At 43.0% G+C, this 20,360-nt stretch overlaps 1 long non-coding RNA gene across 1 annotated transcript in view; it reads right to left on the reverse strand.

The window, feature by feature from the left end:
* Positions 1-18,402, reverse strand: part of LOC143442626 (uncharacterized) — a 28,475-nt gene extending 10,073 nt beyond the window's left edge. The window contains exon 1 of the long non-coding RNA XR_013110961.1: positions 18,188-18,402. This is a non-coding gene — a long non-coding RNA (uncharacterized LOC143442626). The remainder of the gene's footprint in view (positions 1-18,187) is intronic.
* Positions 18,403-20,360: the final 1,958 nt, after the last annotated feature.

Raw genomic sequence — 20,360 nt, forward strand, 5'->3', positions numbered from 1 at the left:
GAAAAGAGAGTTGTGGACCTATTTAGAAGTAGTTCCTTGGGGCGATTCCACTCTTTGCTGTCAAGATATTAGCTGTCCACTTCAATAGCAACCACCAAACATGAATCAGTAGCAGTGGCACGATCCAGCAGAAACAGCAGGACTTTGCCAAATTAAATTGGCACGAGTCAGTGGAAGTGGCCAGAATAAGCCATACTACCACAGGAAGGTCTTTGGCACAGTTCTATGAAGTGAAGACCAGCAAAGACCAGAGAAGACCGATGAAAACCAGCAAAGAAGTGAAGCGTTGCATGGTGCAGCGATGCAAGAGCATCGCTTACTGTTTGTTGGTTCCATTAACATTCTTTCTGAGCATCAGTGCCCTCTCAGGTGTCTGTTTTCAGTAAAACATCATATGCCATACATGCCCTCCCACATGACAGCTTCCTGGAAAACATCATGTGACACAACTGAGTTGTTAAAGAAACCAGAGATTTCCACTTTAGGAAGGAGAGAGGGAGAAAAGGAGGGAGGGAGGGAGGGAGGGAGGGAAGGAGGAGGGAGAGAAGGAGGGAGGGAGAGAGGGAAAAAGGAAGAAAGGGAAGGAGGGAAGGAGGGAGGGAGAGAGAGAAGAAAGGAGAAAGGGAAGGAGGGAGGGAGAGAGGGAAGGATGAAGGAACAAAGAAATGAAGAAATAAAGAGAGAAGGAGGGAGGGAAGAATAGGGGAGGGAAGACAGGGTCAATCTAGATAAAGTCAAGTTTAAGAATCCCTGAAGAATGGAGAAAACAGCTTCTTCCTTTATCTCATGGCTCCTGGGATGCAGGGTTGGGGAGAGATGCATGAGTGTGACCGTCAGTGTCTTTAGGTGTCTGCTGCCCAAGCTGTCTTCCCAGACTACCTCCCACTCCAATGGACTAATGCCATCCCCTGGTCCTGAAAGTAAATCTCTGCTCTCGGTGGCTCTCTAGTGGTTCCCACCGTCCCCTGAGGTCAGGACAATGTTCTGCTAGAGTGGAAGAGAGACAGAGCCCTACACAAACGCACAGTGGGACTGCTCAGAAGGTCTCTGTTCTGTGGCCAAGACCTCCTAGGCTGTGGCCTGGAGTCCCTAGCTAAGCCACAGTTAAGTTCCCGGAAACCATGATTCTTGGTAATCCAGAATCAGCTGGTCCTCTTACTGCTACAGGCTGCTGTCTCCCTGAACCTGTGTGTGGGCTTCTGCTGCTTCTTAACCATCACCCACTTCTCCGCCACACAATCGGTCAAAGCCCTCGCCGTGATCTGAAGTGCATTCATTTTTCTTTGTTTTCTATTGCTCCCCCCGCAGTTATGCCATGGAAATGTTTTCCAGGCACCACAATAAAAACACTTCCAGGCCTTTGATAAACATTTGTCGGCACAGATGCTCCTTACGTTGAGCCATTCTCCACATATCCTCGGTTCAGTCTCACCTTCCACTTCTGTCATCTTGGTTCAAGACCTCCATCTTCTGAGCCATCCGCCATGCTGTTTCTCCAAGTTTTTTTTAATTAAAAATAATTTCTTTCTCACACAATATATTCTGATCCAAAGTTCTCCGTTATATCCAATTGATTCTATCAGGTCCATGCTTAAAACCCCTTTAACTGATAAAAATCCAAGTTCTCTAGTGTGGGCTTTAAACAGTTCTGTTTAATGATGCAGGTTCAGTATCCTGTCCACTGGCACACACTTCCACCCCAGCCGTACATTATGTCCTCTCCTTTCTCTGCCTGTTCTTTTTCTCAAATATTGCCGTCTGGCTTCGAGTTTCCTAAACACATTTGGTCTTTCCCTCTTCTCGTCTTCTTTAAGAATCTATACAAGCCAGGGAGAAAGGATAAGAGGAAAAAAGTAATCCCTTCCCTGTTGTACAAGACGTGGGGCTATTTCCACTTTTCTTCTATAAACCCGAATCACATGATTCTTAACTACCAAGTTAGATGCCTGATCGGAGTGTTCCCTGCAGAGAGAGATCATGTTTTATTTATCTTTATATCTCCTGAACTTACTTCATAGTAAGTATTCAGTTCGTGTTTATTAAACTTTATAGGTAGAGATAAAACTCCTTTCTTGTTTCAGACACCCTCTGGCTGCCAGAGGCAAGCAATCTTCTTCCTTCCTGCTCAGACATCAGGAGCACAAGGCAGTGACCAAGAACACTGTCTTTGTACTACCGGGACATAGTGGCACTCAAATTAAACACACACACACACACACACACACACACACAGAGGTTTTTTTAGATCATGTTTCTCTGTATATTCCTGGCTGTGCCAGAACTTGCTTTGACCACCAGGCTGGCCTCAAACTCAGAGAGCCACCCGCATCTGCCCCCCAGTGCTGTGATTAAAGGCACGCATCAACACATCTGGCTTTCTGTTTCTCTTAAGGAAAGGCCCTCTCTGGCCTTTAAAGTGATGTTTCTCTCTCCCTTTAAGCCCCTGTCAAGTCTCCATCTCTATATAATAATGTGTGGTTTCTGTCTAACGCTCTCCCACCCACAGCAAGGTCCAGCCACGTCCTTGAGGCCATCTGATTCTGGTAAAACCAAATTCTGAGAGGGAACTATGAATTGTGGGTCAGCTTTCTTTCTGGACTTCCCACTGCTGCTTCTTTTACTATATTTGTCAGATCTTGTCTATTTATTTTAATAATTACAGTATATTAAACTGTGCCCCTTCCCAAGGCATATATAGATGTCTCTAGAGCTATGAATGTGACTGTATTTGGGGAGGAAGAAACTCAGATGTTAGTTTAAGGGGATGGAATTGTCTCCTATCTGGCATCTTTTCTTCAGTATTGTAGTTTTTCTTAATTTTATTGTCTTGTTGATCTTATCCTGGTTTGGATAGACTCTGGTGGGTTTTTTGTTTTGTTTTGTTTTTTGTTTTTGGTTCTTGGGGTTTTTTGTTTGTTTTTTGATTTGCTTTGTTGTTTTGTTTGTTGTTTGTTGTTTGGTTTTGCTTAAAGGACAAGACTCTTGCCTTTGCCCATTGATGTCGCCTGTGGACAGGAAACCATCAGCTAGGATCTCCCTGGTTGTTCCCTTCCTCGTCGTATTCCTCTTCCTTCTGGCGCATCAATTCTACATGTTAGCTTCAGAATTTTTTTTTCTGAAATTTTCCTTATTATACATGTTAGTTTCAGAAATGTTTCTTACGCTTTTTTTTAAATGTGTTTTCCATTCTTCATTTTGATATCTGTGCTCCGATCTATTCCCCATCCGTTTAAGACCATCTTCTAAAGTGGTTTTATATAACTCTCTATATAACAACAACAAAAAAATTAAGGACAACTTGCTAATCACTTCTTTTTCTGGTTCTAATCTCCCATTAAATCCACCCACTGTGTTCCTAATTTCTTATTTTTTAAATCAATAATTTTGACTTGACTCATTTTGTACATAAATGAGATTGCTTCCAATTCCCTACCGAAATTCTCCAGATTGCAATCTATTTTAAACAAATTTAACATACATATTTTAATGTCTGCATCTCACTGCAGTCTGGTTTCCTTTCTAATATCAGGTCAGTTGGCCCTGGTTCTGAGCATGTCTGGTAATTTTTACTTGGCTGTCAAGCATTGTGTATTAAAAATAATATGAAGTCCCAGGCTGGAGATTCAGCCCAACCGTGGAATATTTGCCATAAATACCATGTGTGAGGTCCTGGGTTTGATACCCAGCACTGAAAAACAAAAGCAAAACACAAACAAACTAAACTAAGCAAAATCAAACAAACAAACAAACAAACAAAACCCCAGGAGATTCTTGATAATGTTATTTTCTTTCTACGATGATTAAATAAATGATTAAATCAGTCCCCTCCACTCGGAGACAAAGGTCACACGCAGCTTTCTTCAGATTTTGGGAGAATGTTGGCGATTGGTCGGGTGCTGCTGTGTATTCAAATGTCCCAGGAGCACACTTTTACCAAAGGATGTTGTATAAACCTTGCTCCCCAATTCAAAGCTATTGGTTAAACAAAAACAGCTATAGCCAATTACTGGGGAGAATGGAGGTAGGCGGGGCTTTGGCTACTGGGCTGGGGGTCGCAGGTAGGAATTGTGAGGGTGAGAGAGAGAAGAGGAAGGAGGGAAAGGAGAAAGGACAGAGGGAACAGGAGGTCTCCATTAGACTAATTGGACCAGGAGCATGCGCACACAGCTAGTGAAATGCCCCCTGAGGACAGACTGATGGAGCAAAAATAACCCCGGGCAAAACTCAAACAGCTAGTACTTGGGGAGCACAGCTGGGGAAATTAGTCTAGCCTTAGAAAAATAGATTAGAGGTAATTCGCCCAGTAATTGTGCTAAAGCTGATTAAATAAATCTAGAAAGACTCCGTCTCAATTATTGGGGGTAGGGGTGGGGCTGCCAGGGTCAAATTAAAAATAATAGAGTAACTGATAACATTTATAAGATAACTGAAAGCTAGTGGGTTTCTAGTTGCCCTGGATCCTGGTAAATAGTACTTCAAAGGATTGAACTGATAGCCCAGGGTCCTTCTCAAACCCTTCGTTGGATGTTTTAGCAAATCTGCTCCGGGATGCCTACCAAACCCGACCTAAGGCGCCGATTATCCGACCCTCCCAGGAAACTTATCAAGCCTAAAAAAATAAAAATTAAATTAAAAAAAAACTTTAAAAATCATCTCTCAGTTGTCCCGCAACCTCCACTAAGCGTCTTGTCCTGCTAACCTCTTCTGCTTAGTATTCTGGTAGAAGAGGGGACAGAAAGATTGTTAAGAGTCAGAGTTGGTGTATGACCGATTACCAGGAAACAGTGTTTTCTGGATATAGCAGGACAGCTGTACAAATGAACTCACAGCACTTGAGACAGCATGTACAAGACCACGCCAGCTCAAGCCAAGCAAAATCCCGGCGTGGAGCGCGGAGCTGAAGTCCCACCCCTAGCTAAGGACCCATTGGAAGCTGCGAGCTTCTGGGAGAGGCAGTCATTTTTTCAGTGGTATGACCCTCTCTCTGGTGGATAGAGCAACCTCCAGAGAGAAGACCACACATCCAAGAGTATATGAGATACAAACTGTATTAAATGAGTTTGAAAGGGGTGGAAGGGGCACAAACTTGAGTGGCTAGGAAGGAGGAATGGACCTCGAAGGGTAGGGGGAACAGAGGTGAATATCACCAAAATGAATTGCACAAACTCTTCAAGGAACTAATAAAAGAACGAGAAATAATAGACGCGGATGTAGAACACAAGAAGTCAGGAGTCAGCAACTACTTCAAAAGGGAAGCTACACTTAGAACACGCTGCTCGCTGCTTGCTCTCCTGCCATTTACTTTGCCAGGGACACTGGCGTCTGCTATCCTGGTTCCCTTGGTGATGCTGAACTCCCCATCCATCCGCTGCCAGTACAACCGCAACAAACTGCAAGCAGCCTCATTTTGTTCTCAGAGACCTGTCCTGTGGCAGGCAAATTCCCTGAAGGGAAGAAACCAACCGTGGCGCCTCCGGGCTTTTCCTGCTTCTCTCAGAATCTTGGCCCCTGGGCTTCAACTGCTTCGGCTACCTCCTAACGCTTCCAGGGTTTTGTGTTGTGTTACATTACAGTTGTTAGGCTTTGTGCACCAGGCAGTTACCTTCACAGCCACCGGATTCTGCCCTCGTGATGTGAACGTGATAACGGAATGTCACTGAACAAGTGACCATGTCTGTGTTCCATTTAAATACCATTTACAAACACACGTAGCAGTCATGTTCCAGAAGGACATCAGCTGTTATTTTTCTTTTCCAGTGTCTATTTTGTTTGTTTGTTTGTTATTTGTGGTGGGGGTTGAATCCAGGTTCTTACACATATACAAGAAGAAAGAAAACCACTCATCATGGCCCTGTGGACCTACTTAGGGCTTAGATATGAATGTCTTTAAGATTATAAAGTATCTTCTTTCATTTACTGTCTTTGTGCTTGTGTGTTGTTCTTGGGGTTTTGTGGCAGAGAGTGGGGTTTACTGATGTTTTTTATTTCTTTGACTTAGGGTTGGTTGGTTGGTTGGTTTTTCGATTTATTTATTTTATGTGAGTACACTGTCACTGTCTTCAGACACACCAGAAGAGAGCATCAGATCCCATCGCAGATGGTTGTGAGCCACCATGTGGTTGCTGGGAATTGAACTCACAACCTTTGGAAAAGCAGTGCCTTTGTCTTCGTTTTAACATCACACTTTGTCACACTTTCTTTTAACTTCCTTTTCCCAAGCATTTCTCTTCTTGGTGCTTTTATCTTTATATATCCACGAACCACTCTGTGTTAAATACATCTTCTTTCCTCTGCTTAGACTGGGTTTGATTCTGTTTTGTTATCCAGTCGTGTTTTTTTTTTTTTAATTAGAATATTTGGCCCATTTATAGTAAGGGACATGCCGGATGGGGTTGATTTTAATTTACTTAAATGTATTGCTTTTTGTGCAAGGTTCTGAATAAAGTCCAAGAGATAGTGATTACAGAAAACTTACATTCCAACAAGATTTGGGTCTCTGTAGGTAGGGCTTGATAAGGATTGATGTGTTTAGTATTCCCTGGGATACATAAGTTTTGACATATTAAATATTTACGGTCGAATTGTAGAGTCCCTTCAAAGAAAGTCACTGAGTAACAAGACCAGCATACTGCTCTTCGAGAGCCCGGAGGAGCCACAAGCAGGTTACTGTGAAGGATTTTATTTTTTCCTCGTACCAGCAGGCTCCTCCACCCTCCTGGCTGCTAGCTGTCAGCAGCTGGCCCTCCTTTCAAGGAGTTCAAGCATGTGACATTTGGAACTCCCTGTGCTGCTAAAAGCAATTGGAAAAATCTGCTGTTTTATAGTCCTGGGGCTCCAAGCTGCTCAGAGGGAGGAAGGACTTGTAAGAAAAGTCCTTCATCTCAGACCTTCTCCTCTCTGTGCTAATAGAGGAAGCTTGGGAAAGAAGTCTGAGGGTGTAGTTCAAGTGGTAGAATGCCTGCCTAGCATGCAGGAAATACCTAGTTCTAGTCCCCAGCATTGCATTAACCAGATGTGCTGACACATGCCTACAATCCCAGAATTTAGGAGACAGAGACAGGGAGATCAAGAGTTCAAGGTCACCCTCAGTTACATAGTGAATCTGAAGCCAACCTGGGCTTTGGGAGAGCCTATCTCAAAAATTAATGAACTAATGAAAGAGCTTCCATAGACCCTTCTCCCTTGTCACAGACCTAAGATTCTTCACTCCATGCTACATCTGGCTCTTCAGTTCCCACATTTAGATGGGAAAGGGCAGGGATGGTAGAGGGGTCTGACTCAGGAGACAGTGAGAAGGAAAGGGGCGGTGAGGTGCATCCATGGCAGGATAATATTCTGTTCTATGAGCTTCCCAGCACTGTCCCATCCATAGGATGACCAAAGGATGACTCACAGAGATCAGAGCCCCCAGTTACTAACCAGTCTGAGATGCCTGAGACTCCAGCTTGAGTCTGCTGAGCCTAAAGGCTAGTCTCGACTGACAAAGCCCAGTACAGTATGGCTGGTGTTCCTTAGTTGACCATTAAGACCCACCAAACCCAGTCAAGTTCCCACTGGGAGTCTCACATCAACAAGAGGTCATGGGACACAACTTTGCATCTTTCCAGAGTCATTTCATGGACTCTAAGGAGTGTGTGTGGATGGAGAGAAAACATGGACCTGGAATCAGAGAGTCTTGGATTAAAACATTCTCTGTATCTTGCGTAGCCACTAGACCTTGAAATTTTCTCAACCATGAGATGATACTTCCCAGTGAAGATGTCATGGCTCTCCAGGGGATGAATAGGTGGTGTCGGGAGATAAGCAGATTTTTTTTTTTTTTTTTTGGTTTGTTTTTTTAAAGAATTGGTCCGTGTGATGGCGGTGACTTTTTAAGCCCAAAGGAAGACTGATGACCATGGTAATAAACCACAAAGTGACAAAGCTACAAAGAAAGGCAAAGGCAAAACTTCCTCCTGTTCAGGGTTGTTAGGCCTCAACAGATCCAGTCCACTGAGATTATAGAAGAAAATCTGCTCTAGTTGAAGACTACCACGTGGATTTAAATGTCAGCTCCATCAGAGCACACCCTCACAGAAACATTTCGAACAATGTTTTTGACCAAACTATGTGAGCATTGTAGCTCAGCAAGTTAAACTGTAGAATCATTCACTATGATAATGCATTGATAACTTTTCTGTAACTATAGTTAAATATCATGACCAAAAGCAAGCTAAAGAAGAAAATGATTTCTTTTCTCTCTTACAGTTCCAAAGGTATATAGTCCAGCATTTCAAAGATGGCATTGCAACAGTCAGGGAAAACATGGTTGAAGGAGCAGGAAGCTAGCTGGTCACATGTTCATCCATACATGGGGCAGAGGGATGGAGGATGGATGGATGGATGGATGGATGGATGGATGGATGGATTTATGGAGCAGAAAATCAGGCAAAGCTATAAACACTCAAAGCCCAATGACATACTTCCTCCAAGTCTCTCTCTCTCTCTCTCTCTCTCTCTCTCTCTCTCTCTCTCTCTCTCTCTCTCTCTCTTTGTCTGTCTGAAGGTTTCATAACCTCCCCAAACAGCACAACCAGGGACCATGACACACACTCAAATACATGTGCCCATGGGACATATTTCTTCCTAAACTACGAGTGGTAACACACTGGAGGTTACTATGGTTGCCTCTCCTTCACATTTCTTATTCTTAAACCATGCATTCATTCACCCAACTCCCTTAGTCTTGTCATGTCTTGTCATGCACTGCTGAGTGTGGACACTTTAGAAGCCCTTGCTCACAGGATGAGATCTGACATCTGCTGCTCTCTTGGTGACTCTCCTTTGTTCCTTTATCCCCTACAAAGGTACAGACCTGCTGACGTAGACACTCTACAAACCTGTCCCCACACCCAAGGCCACCTGTTTTGTGTCACATGCAGTTCCTCCTTCCTTGGACTCTGCCTCCATCACAAGAAATTAAAGATAATGACAAAATAATTATAAGCAGGGAATAGCATTCTCCCTGACAACTTCCTGTTTAAAATATTTCTGGATTCTATTTTTCTTATATTTAGATTCCTTAGATACACAACACTGTCTCCTTCCAGGTTCCTTTGCTTTTATTCTCCCTCTTTTGGCTGTGCCAAGGGAGCTGATTTTATGAAGCTTTTCGGGCTTTTCTTTCCAGCAGACTTGAAGCACACAAAGATCCCCAATAGGCCATCAGCAGAAAAAGGTCATTCTTAGAAGCCTGGTAACAGAGCCCTACACAGCATTCTGGGAGGTTCTGCAAAGATAAACATGATGCAAGAAACATAGGCGCACATGTAGAGGAGAAAACGTAGACAATGCCTTTAACTGTCAAACAGCACGTAAAGGAAGGGCATAAAGATGAAAAGCTGTATGGATAATATATATCCAGAAAGACAGAAGAGCCATTTCATTCACGGATTTAGGCCAACCCCTTCTCAGTGTTACAGATTTCCCCAAACACTCAACTAATGCCATCTCTTCTTTCTCTACATCCTTAATGAGAACGGTGCTGTCACAAACACCAGTTGGCTCTGGGGGATGTCATCTAATCAGCTACTAAGATTCTGCTTCATGGCTCATTGTTCTTTGCAAACTTGTGTGTCTTCATTTGTCCCGAATGTTGCAACACTGCAGAGGACTGTGTCCTTGACTTTCCTCTCCAGGTCCCAGGAATCCTGCATAGTGTCCACAATGGTCACTCAACATGTATGCATTTGTTTGTTAGGGCCTAATGCTGCTTTATTCACACCATTAGAAATGTCCCCAAGGCATGTACTTGGTGATCCAGGAAAAAAAAAAAAGTCCTATCAATAGGACCTCTCTTATTCATGTATCAAGTGAAATGAAGCAATCAGTTCCTCTATAAGAAGAAGTTGGTGCTGGGCAGGTGAAACAAGAAACAACAAAAGCAGTAGCTAACTGTAGCTTCACAATTCATGAAGCTAGAACAATCTAAAGGGTCACTATAAAAAGTCTTTCTGAGTCCATTTATTTATGTTTCTCTAAGACAACTCATTCTCTTCATTAGTAGTAAAATTACTGACGACACATGTCAGGACTAGCTAGATCCACCAGGATGTGTCAACTGCCAAAGTAGAAAGCTGACGAGAACTCTCCTGCCTGAAAGGCTCTGGGAGACACACCCTGACTCATTTTCTTAAAGGTCCCAACGCTACATTTCACTCATAACAGGGGCTTTTGCCTGATGAATAGCCTCGACCAGAACTGAATGAGGGTTTAGTTAGATCCACTCCATGAGTGCAAGAAACAAAATGAAGGACCGGAGACTTGCTCAACAAGCAACCCCACACATTCCCTTAGAGACCCTACTAAGTCCAGTAAGGGAATACAGATGATGCGAGGTGAAGAAAGCCTATCTGAGCTGGTAGGATGGCCCAGTAGTTGACGATGCTTGCTGGCAAGGCTGGGAATTTGACTTCAGTCCCAGGAACTCTCATGGTGGAAGAACTTAGCCAACTTCCATGGGTTGTCCCTCTGATGTCCACATATGTACCATGGCGTGCGTGTGCTCATACAGACATGTATGCTCACACATAAATACATAAATGAAAAACATCTACCCATATCCTGTTGAGAGGGTTTATGGGAGACAGACGTCACAGATATGCAATCAGCATAAAAACACAGAGAACAGCAGTCAACCTAAGGATGCATTGAGAGGTGGCTGAGGTGGGAGACAAGAGACTCAGGGTCACTTTGGACAGAGAGGCTGGCTGTTATGTTTCTCTTTCTCCTAGTTGTTAGTACCCAGGACAGGAAGCAGTCTAAAGGTGCCTTATCTTGCATACACCCAAGTGGGAGGGGCCAGGGTTATCTGAGCCCTGCTTGGATTCAGTAAGACTCCTTTTGTAGAATGTAGGATTGTCATAGTCTACATAACCCAATGTGCAAGCGTGATTTGTCCTCACTGGAAACCTAAATTATGACAGAAGCAACTTTAAAAAAAAGCAGGTATTCACTCTGCCTCATCCATCAGTCCATCAGGGCAAGAATGGCAGCCAGTGCAGCTCCCTCCATGGCAGGAGATGCTTGTAGCACAATTTATATCTCAGCCAATCAAAAAGCATAGCACCCAGGCCAGAACCGAGGGGCAGGGCATCATCTTTAAAGTCCAACCTCCAGTGACCCACTTTCTCCATCCAATCTCCACCTTGTAAAGGTTCCACACCCTTCAAAACAACAACTGGATACCAAGCGCTCAGATACATAAGCCCATGGGATACATTCTACATTCAAATCACGACAGTAAGAATGTGTCGAATGTCCCGGATTTACCAATAACCAGCAATAGCACAGTAGCTGAATCTCAGGCCATCTCTTGGCTTCAGTTTCTCCCACTTCTAGAATGAAGGTAAATCATTGCTCATGAAGAACGATGTGAAAGTGCACGTGACTTTTATCAATGAGGAGTGAGGCTGGTCAGGGTCCTGCTGTCTGTATTTGTACCCTCACTGGGTGTACTGGTCAGTTGTTGTCAGCCTGACACAAACTGGAGTCACCTGGGAAGGAACCTCACTTGAGGAATTACCTCCATCAGATCTGTCTGTGGGGCATTTGCTTGATTTAATTAATGATCAATTAATTAATAATGAGCAATTTAACGATTGTCGTGGGAGAGCTCAGCCCATTGTGGGCAGTGCCACCCCTGAGCAGGCGGTTCTAGGTTCTGTAAGAAAGCAGGCTGAGCAAAGCCACAGGAAGGCAGCCAGCAGCATTTCTCCATGGCTTCAGCTCTGTCAGTTCCTATCTCCACTCTTCTGTCCTGCTTGAATCTCTGTCTTGGCTTCTCTCATTGATGGACTGTGGTCAGGAGGTGTAAGTCAAATAATCTATTCTCCAAGTTTTATTTGGTCATGGTGTTTATCACAGCAACCGAAAGCAAACTGGACCCTTGGACGGCAGGTAGATGGCCCTCATATCCGTGTCATTAAAATTCTTCTTTTCATGAAGATGTCATAGTGCAGCCTTTAAATATTTGATTTTGATGAGATATAATTCGTTCAAACAGAAAAGCATTGAAACCCTTCAATCATGTGTATGCTACTTGGGTTTTTATTTGAGTATTTTTTTCCAAGTCAGAGTAACTAGCCTTCTCATAATTCTCTTTCAAGAGTAAGGGAGCATCTCAGTCCATTTCTGTGTTCATTTTATCTTGGGCATTACACGAGACTGACACTTTTTCCCTGAATGAGCTCAGAGCAGCTTGATTCAGAAAGAGAGAGAATGTTGTGCCAGAAAAAGATTAAATTAAAACTGGAAAGATCCCGACATATATATGATAGAGGCAGCCTAGGTAATCTGCCGGCCTCTGGTTTTATTTCACTCTTGAGCTAATGGAGGCACTTGCAATTCTCTTAGCACAATATGGTGCAAGATAATTACAGAGAGGCTGCAGGGGCATTCAGGCTGAGAGAGCTTCTGTGGGTTCCTACAGAATCGGGTCACACTCGTGCCCTGGATTCATAGGGGTGTATGTGTGTGTGAGTGTGTGTGTGTATGTGTGTGTGTGTGTACACACACATGCACCTGACACAGAAGACTTTGTGAACATCAGAAGGAAACTTCTGATACTGAGTGACCATAGATCCTGATAAAAGATGAGGATGCGGTGGGGTGTGGGCACCCCAGGCCTGCATATGATCGCTTCTCTTACTCTTTCATTTAAAAATTCATTTATTTACTTATTTATTGTGTAATGAGTATTTAACAGTATGTATGCGTGTCTACCACATGTTTACGATGCCTACTGAGGCCAAGAGAGCCTCTGGATCTGGAGTTACAGCTAGCTGTGAGATGCTGTACTGGTAAAAGTAATTCTTCAGGGGGTTTTCTAACACCCACTTTGTTCGCAAATAACTGCAGGCGTTTCTATGCCTGCTGTAGTCTGTTTTAGCTCCCGAATTAAAGACACAGAAGCCTGGAATTATTAACAAGCTGCAAGCCTAGCCTGGGTAGATTTTGAGCTGTTCTAACCCAACTAGGCTGCTCATACCAGACAAATGCCCCATTACCTGCCATCTGGTCTTGCCTTGGCTCTCTCTGGTCCATGTGTGTCACTGCAACCTCATGGTGAATCCTTCATATGGTTTCTACATCCTTCTCCTCCTGGTCCCTCTCTGCTCTCCTCCCTCTCTGATCTCTCTGGGACCCTCCCTGACTGGGATCATAGTCCCACCCTATTGTCTCCTGCCCAGCTAATTGGTTGATGAGTTCTTTATTAAACAATCAAACGAGATAGAAAACAATTTCTATGTAACATAAACACCAGAGATGTTTGACCACGCCATCACCCAGACCGAAACCAAATGTCTGGATGTAGAAATCGGCATCTGAATACACAACTCACAAAACCATCAACACTATACACATGCTGGGAACTAATCTCAGGTCCTCAGCAAGAGCAATACGTGCTCTTCTGAGCCATCTCTCCAGCCCGATTCTCTAATTCCCGATCCTACTGAAAAACATGGAAGTCCGGTGCCATTTCCAGAGAGTGTTCTAAGGCTCCATCTCCACATACACGCCCCCCACTGTATAAAGTTCTGACTCCCTTTCACCCTTTTCCAGAAAGAACTTAGAATCTCTGGATAATGTCTTCCAAGGTACCTCCTGCAAGTTCTCTTGATTTCTATAAAGGGCTTAAATACTCAGCCCTGCTGCAAGAGAAGAGATCAAAAGAGAAATGCAGGTGATTTTTATGAATCATGAGTAACACTGATAGAGTACTACTGTCTATGTTTGTACCCCTACTGTGTGCTTGATAATCAGCCCAATAGCAAACAGGTCTGCCCACCATCCCTGAAGACCTTCTCTTGGTCCTAGATAAACACCGTTTCATTAGCTACACCAGGACCCAGTTAAACTGTAGCAGGAAGCCTGGCACAGAGAATCAAACCTCTGAGGGTCCCTTCAGCTTGTAGGCCAGCCAGGCTAACCTAACTGGAGAGCTTCAGGGTTAGTGAGAGACTAGTGTTTAGTCTCTAAGAAATAAGGTGGAGAAACGTGGTGTTCTGAATGACAAATGTCCTCCACAGTCTTTGGCATTAGACTGCCTGATCCTCCAGGTCTGCGTGGCCCTGTTTGGGGAGGCTTAGGAGGTGTGGCCTTACTGTGGGAGTAGACAATGACAGCTTAAAGACTTGTACCATTTCTAGTTGCTTTGAGATATGAACTCTCAGATTCCAGCTCTGACCTCCATGTCTGCTGCCTGCTGTCCCTACCATAATGGACTCGAACCTTCTGAAACTGTAAGCCCCAAACAAGCATTCTTCTGTATACATTCCTTTTGGTCATGTTGTCTATCATAGCAATATGAAAGCTAACTAGGAGAAGGAGTGACAGAGGACCACATCTGACCTGAACACACTCATTCACACCCAAACATTAATAATAACAATCATGGTAGTAATAACAATAATTTGTATATGATCACTTAAAATGACTGCCTCATAAAAGATTACATTGCTGAACCCTAACCACAGGGGACACTTGGGTGGCTTCATATGCAGAATGATGAGCTTAGAATCAAGAGATCAAAATTCTAAGTTTATTTTTTTATTATTAACTAGAGAGATATTCTCTTCTTTAGTTAAAAAAAATCATATGAAACTCAGTGTTTTCTGTGGCCTCAGATGACATCAGTTGCACTCAGAGGAAATTGCTGCATCCTAGTGCAATAAGCTTTGGTTTCTTGGGCTGAAATCTCTTGTTTTGATATTCCACAGCAAACATTTAGAAATGGAAATGAAGTCATGTGACATTATTGTTATTCTCTTCTTGGAGCCTCTGTGACCTGCATCTAAAAGAAAAGTCCTGACCCTAGTCCTCTCTGAAAAATTGAGATTCAGGATGGGAAGTCTCAAAGGATGCCTTCCTTCTGCCACTGCAGTGTTCTCTTTATGGGACTGGAGCCGATCATTATAAACAACGGTGGGAAGTAAGTGCCCATGCCACAGCTAACACTAAGGCTCCCAGCACCCACCCCGCTACTGTTGAACCAAAGCAAACTTCCAATAAAATCAAGTAAGCCGGCAAAAGGACTAGTCATAAAGGGTTCTGAGGGGCCACCGGAAGCAATTTGGGAAAATCCCCAGAGCATTTGTGTATAGGACAAGGAACTCCTCACAACTGGCTTACAAAAATGAGAAGCAAAATTGTAGGTATTGCTCAGAGCCTATCACACACAACACTAACCCCAGCATGGACTGGAACTAGAAGTTCTGGATGCTCTCCAGAAGCCAGGCAGCGTCTCTCTCTCTCTCTCTCTCTCTCTCTCTCTCTCTCTCTCTCTCTCTCTCTCTCTCTCTCTCTCCGCGGATCCACTTGCAAGGCCCCAGGCCTTGTCCAGAGGATCCTTCAGTTCTTCTACACAATAGCTAATTTCTCTGCTGTGGTGTATTGGGAATACATACATGCCTGTATATATGTGTTTGCGTGTATGCATGTGTGTCTTTCTGCCTGTGTATGTGTTTGTGTGTATGCATGTCTGTCTGTTTGTCTGTCTGTCTGTCTGCCTGTCTGTCTGTGTCTATGCAAAGGTCAATGTTGGTTGTCTTCTTCAATTACTCTACACTTTAATTTGCTGTTGCTGTTTATCAATCTCTCTTTTGTTCTTTGAAAATTTCGTATATGTGTACATTAATCATCCAGCTCCTACGTGCTTTCTTCCCCTTCTTCTGCAATGTTCCCTGAGCCTTGCCAGGAAGCTTGGCTTGATATAGCTGTCCTATTGAGGGCTGAGCATTCAAACGTCACTTATTCTAACCACTGATGAGTCTCTGTGATCACTACTGCCCACGGCAAAAGAAGCGTCTCTGGTTGATGTTGAAAGCAATACTCACTTAGGGACTGAATCACTGGCATAGCTGTTACTGAACTGACGGGTGGAAGTCTCCCATCTCTCTGGTGCTAGCAGGCACCATGAGGTGCCGTGTGCAGAAAAGCCATTGGCCTCTACAGCCTCAGTGTTCTTTGGGCTTTTGGTGTGTGGGAAAGAAGGGAAATTATAAGTCCCTTCTTGGTAGTTTCCTGCCCACCCTCATCCCCTACCCTCTCCTTTGCTGGTCCTGTGTGTTGACTGTGTAAAAGAAGTAGCAGTTTCTTTCCAGTTTCTCTGTTTTAAAGACCTTTTGTTCAACCAAAAGCTTACCACCCCCGCAAAACTAGCTGACCAGTCAGCCCTGGGGACCTTCCAGTCCTTTTCTCCCCAGCACTGGGATCATAGGTACATGCTGATACATCTGGATTTTCATCTGGATGCCGAAGATCTGAGATGGAGTCCTCGTGTTCTCTAAACCATCCTCCAGCCCCTGCTTCAGTGTTTTATTCTTGTCGTTATCTTATTCGTTTTTTGAGAATTTCAAGCATTGCGTTTTCATCGTAATTGTCCTCTCCCCGTTTCCCTGCTTCTTGAAGACCCACCCCAATCACCTTCCCTACCCACTCTATTCTGTGTTCTCTCTCTCTCTCTCTCTCTCTCTCTCTCTCTCTCTCTCTCTCTCTCTCTGTGTGTGTGTGTGTTTGTATATCCAATTTGTGCTTTTGTGCTGCAGATATATCTTTGCATGTGTGGCCTTCCACTGGAGAGTGATCAACTCACCAGGGGCCACACGCCTTAAAAATTATCTAACTCTTCCTCTCCTGGCAGCCTTCCGCTGCCAAAAGCTCCTCTTCTGGGAGTAGGAATTCATTCCCACCTCCCCTCTTCAGGCTGGGAGTTGGTCTGGCTTGGGCTTGCTCAGAGCTTGTCCATGTTGTCATGGCCACTGTGAGTTCATAGGGACAGCTGCCCCTCTGTGTCCGGAAAACACCATTTCCTTAGTCATCTACCACCTCTAGCTCTTCAACTCTTTATGTCCCTTCATCTGCCATGATCCCTGAGTCTTGGGAGGAGGGTATACAGTAGAGAAGGCCCATTTAAGGATGAGCAGTCCGCACTTATGCTCGGCATCATGACCAGTTGTGGGTCTCTGGGTTAATGGCTATCTACTGCAAACAGACTCTTCTCTGGTGAGAGCTGAGAGATGGTTTATCTCTCACACATGGGTAGCATGTCACACAATTAAGAGGCAGTTTGATCCTATTTCTTGCTTCAGTATTTATGTCTCAGTTTGCAGATGCCTTATCAGCATAGCTTAGGTCTGGCACATAGATGAAGTATCTAACCCACCGGTAGTCAAGAGTCACATGAGACTTCAAAAGGCATTCCGTAGGGTTTCTTTCTCTAACCTGAAGTGCTTTTGAAAATGAAGAGAATGGATATAAATAATTACAATCGAAACAATGGCTTCACAGAACAGCAAATAGTGACTTCACAGGAAATCTACCACATTTGCTTCTCCTAAAATTGGAATTTTGTTCATTGTTTTAAAAGGAGGACAAAAAAATCAGAGGAGTAGATGATTAAGCAAGGGTGTTTTGGATACCCTACACTATTAGGCAGAATTTCTGGTTTCCACTCCCTGTGGACTCTCTGATCTAACTCTCCTTCCCTCCCCCAATAAATAGAATACAAAATAGTTTGTTCCCTAAGGGCCTTGGGAAAATGACCTGATTTTCTCTGATGAAATTCTACCCTGGGCATTGTTGAGAATTGTGAAGTCCTTTCTAAGCACCAAGAAGCTTTAGAATTCTGGGAAAGGCTTTTTGCTAGACAAAGGTTACCTGTCTGATTGGCTTTCTACCAACAACAATGTGAAGCCAAAAATATGGCCAGCCTCAACTGTGAACTCTCTCAATTACAGCCTGATTCTTTGAATCCACATACAGAAAACACACAAGCAGATCAGTTTCAGAATGTCTTCAAATGCAAGCAATACACATATTAAAAAAATAAAATAAAAGGAAGCAATGATGATACACAGTAAGCCATAATCTAGGAAATTCTATGCATCTTTTTATGTACATATGAATACAGATGATATTTTAATTAACTTATATTGTCTCCTGTTTTGTATTTCCACCTATCCTTTCAAACTAGCAAAAAAATAAAATAAAATTGACCCTGGAATAATAGCTACTGTTCATTGAACATCCAGTTTGTAGTTTTCTATGCCCCTGAACTGTTAGCTTATTTTACCTTCATGGTAGCTTTTTGGGGAGGAGCCATTATGAAGATGAAGAGACCAGAGCACAGGGAAAGCGAGTGACTTACCCAGATTTACAGATAAAAGCTGCAAACACCTGCCAGCGGCAGACCAGAGGAGATCTTCAACACACTGTTAGACCTCTCAACTTTTGCTTGTGTTTGAGATTCAATCTTTCCCTTCAGGGAGGCATGGGTGTGGGAATCTGGTGCTGGGAAATGGGCAAGCCCACACCCAGGAGAAGAAAAGACCGGAAGCAGATAGGGCGGTCTTGTATCAAGCTTCATTCTCTAGCAAAATGTGAATAAGGGTAGAGGCGTGGCCTTCAGGAGGATTTTAACTTGTGACATTTTGATTGTTTCCTTAAGGTTAATTATCTTCACAGATATTTTCCTTAATGTTTGTTTAGTAAGGAAGAGCATGATGTTTGGGGGTGGGATTTAACAAACCAGGCTCTGCAAAATGACTAATCTTTCACAAGTTTTATCCCCCCCCACACACACACACAAAATGACAATGTCTTATTTTGCTTATTGGCCCCTTTCTCCAGTATCTGGATTACTGTCCAGTATCTGACTGTGACTGCTGCTGTGGAATGCAGCCAAGCCCGAGCTACACAGTAAGACAATGTCTCTAAATAAAGAAGGAATAAATAAATCTACCCAGTGGCTGAAAGCAACACTATATCACAGGATACATAATACGGATGACATAGTCAGAAGGAATATATTGTTAACTGAATACAAATGCAATAAAAAATTATACATGATAAAATGTATATTATAGTGTCTTAGTGTTGCATGGAATTTTTTTTAATGAACAAACATATACAGTAAAAGAAAACGTGTTACAAGCTTTAGAGGTTCTTAATCTTTTGGCCTGAATCCATAAAGGTGCTCTTGGCTTGAGGAATTCCACATCCTTCATTGCTTCTCTTAGGTATTTAGGAGGTTGTTGGAGCATTCTCTTCTATCTGTGTGATTTTGTTTATGAACTGGGTTACAATCAGAGTGAAATAAAAAATGAGGTCCAGAAATGCACTTCTAATATGTTAAATTCATGGTTGTTCTAGTTTGCTTTCTGTTGCTGTGATAAACACCATGGCCAAAAGCAACCTGAGGGGGAAAGGGTTTATTACATCTTACAGGTTATAATCTATCATCCAGACAAGAGGCAAGCCAGGGCAAGAAGCTTAAGGCAGGAGCTTGAAACAGAAACCACAGAGAAATACTGCTTACTAGCTTGCTTCCTCTGGCTTTCTCAGCTACCTTACTTAGACATCCTAGGTCCACCTGCCTAGGAATGACACCACCCACAGTGGGCTGGGCCCTTCTACATCAACAGTCAAGAAAACGATACCCACAGACATGACCATAGACAAATCTGGTGGGGGAAACTCCTCAACTAAAATTCCCTTTTCCCAGGTGTGTCTAGGTTTGTGTCAGATTGATGAAAATGAACTCTGACAATTGTTATAAAGAACAATGGTAACAGCTTGGAGGGAAAAATTAAACTAAGTAGACACTGATTTAACCAAAGCACGCCCTTGACATTAAAATGCTCAAAATTTAGCCTCCTAATAAACCTGAGGAAAGAGCCAAGATGGAGTTTAGGTGGCAGGGTTAGCATGTTAAAATAAGCTACCCATTGAAACGCATATTAAATAGAATAAGTAACTTCTAAAAGAAAAGAATAGTGTAAGAGAGGAGACACACTGAAGAGATTTGTCTCACTCTAAAGATAGGTGGGAATAAGAAATTAAAGCAAAGCACAAAAAAAACAAAGCAAACACCAGCAAAACAAACCATCCATCCAAAAACAGAAATCAGAACAAAGAAATGTTAATTATGTTTTTAAAATACTAATAGAAATTAAGACACTTTGATCACAGAAGCTTGGGTTAAATAAGTTTCAGACTATAATATCACTTAGTGAGATGGAAAGGTATTGCACAGTATATCAGAAAGCTAACAAATTCGAGCCAAGAACCCTCAACAGCATAGGCTTAAAACATTGGTTTGAAACATAGCCAAGGCAGTGTTTGACTTTGTGTCTGTGTGCTTGGTTTTTTTTTTGTCTACTAAACAGCAATGTGTTGAAATCAAAACTCAATAGAAGTATAAAATTGTGAATGTTTTCAAGTATGGTGTTACTATCAAACTAGTGCAAATTGATTAAGTCATCAAAAAATTAATAATGGTGGTATAGAAGTCAAACATAAAACAGTTGATTATGTTCACA

This window comes from Arvicanthis niloticus, chromosome 6, assembly GCF_011762505.2.
Source record: "Arvicanthis niloticus isolate mArvNil1 chromosome 6, mArvNil1.pat.X, whole genome shotgun sequence".
NCBI classification, from domain to species: Eukaryota; Metazoa; Chordata; class Mammalia; order Rodentia; family Muridae; genus Arvicanthis; species Arvicanthis niloticus.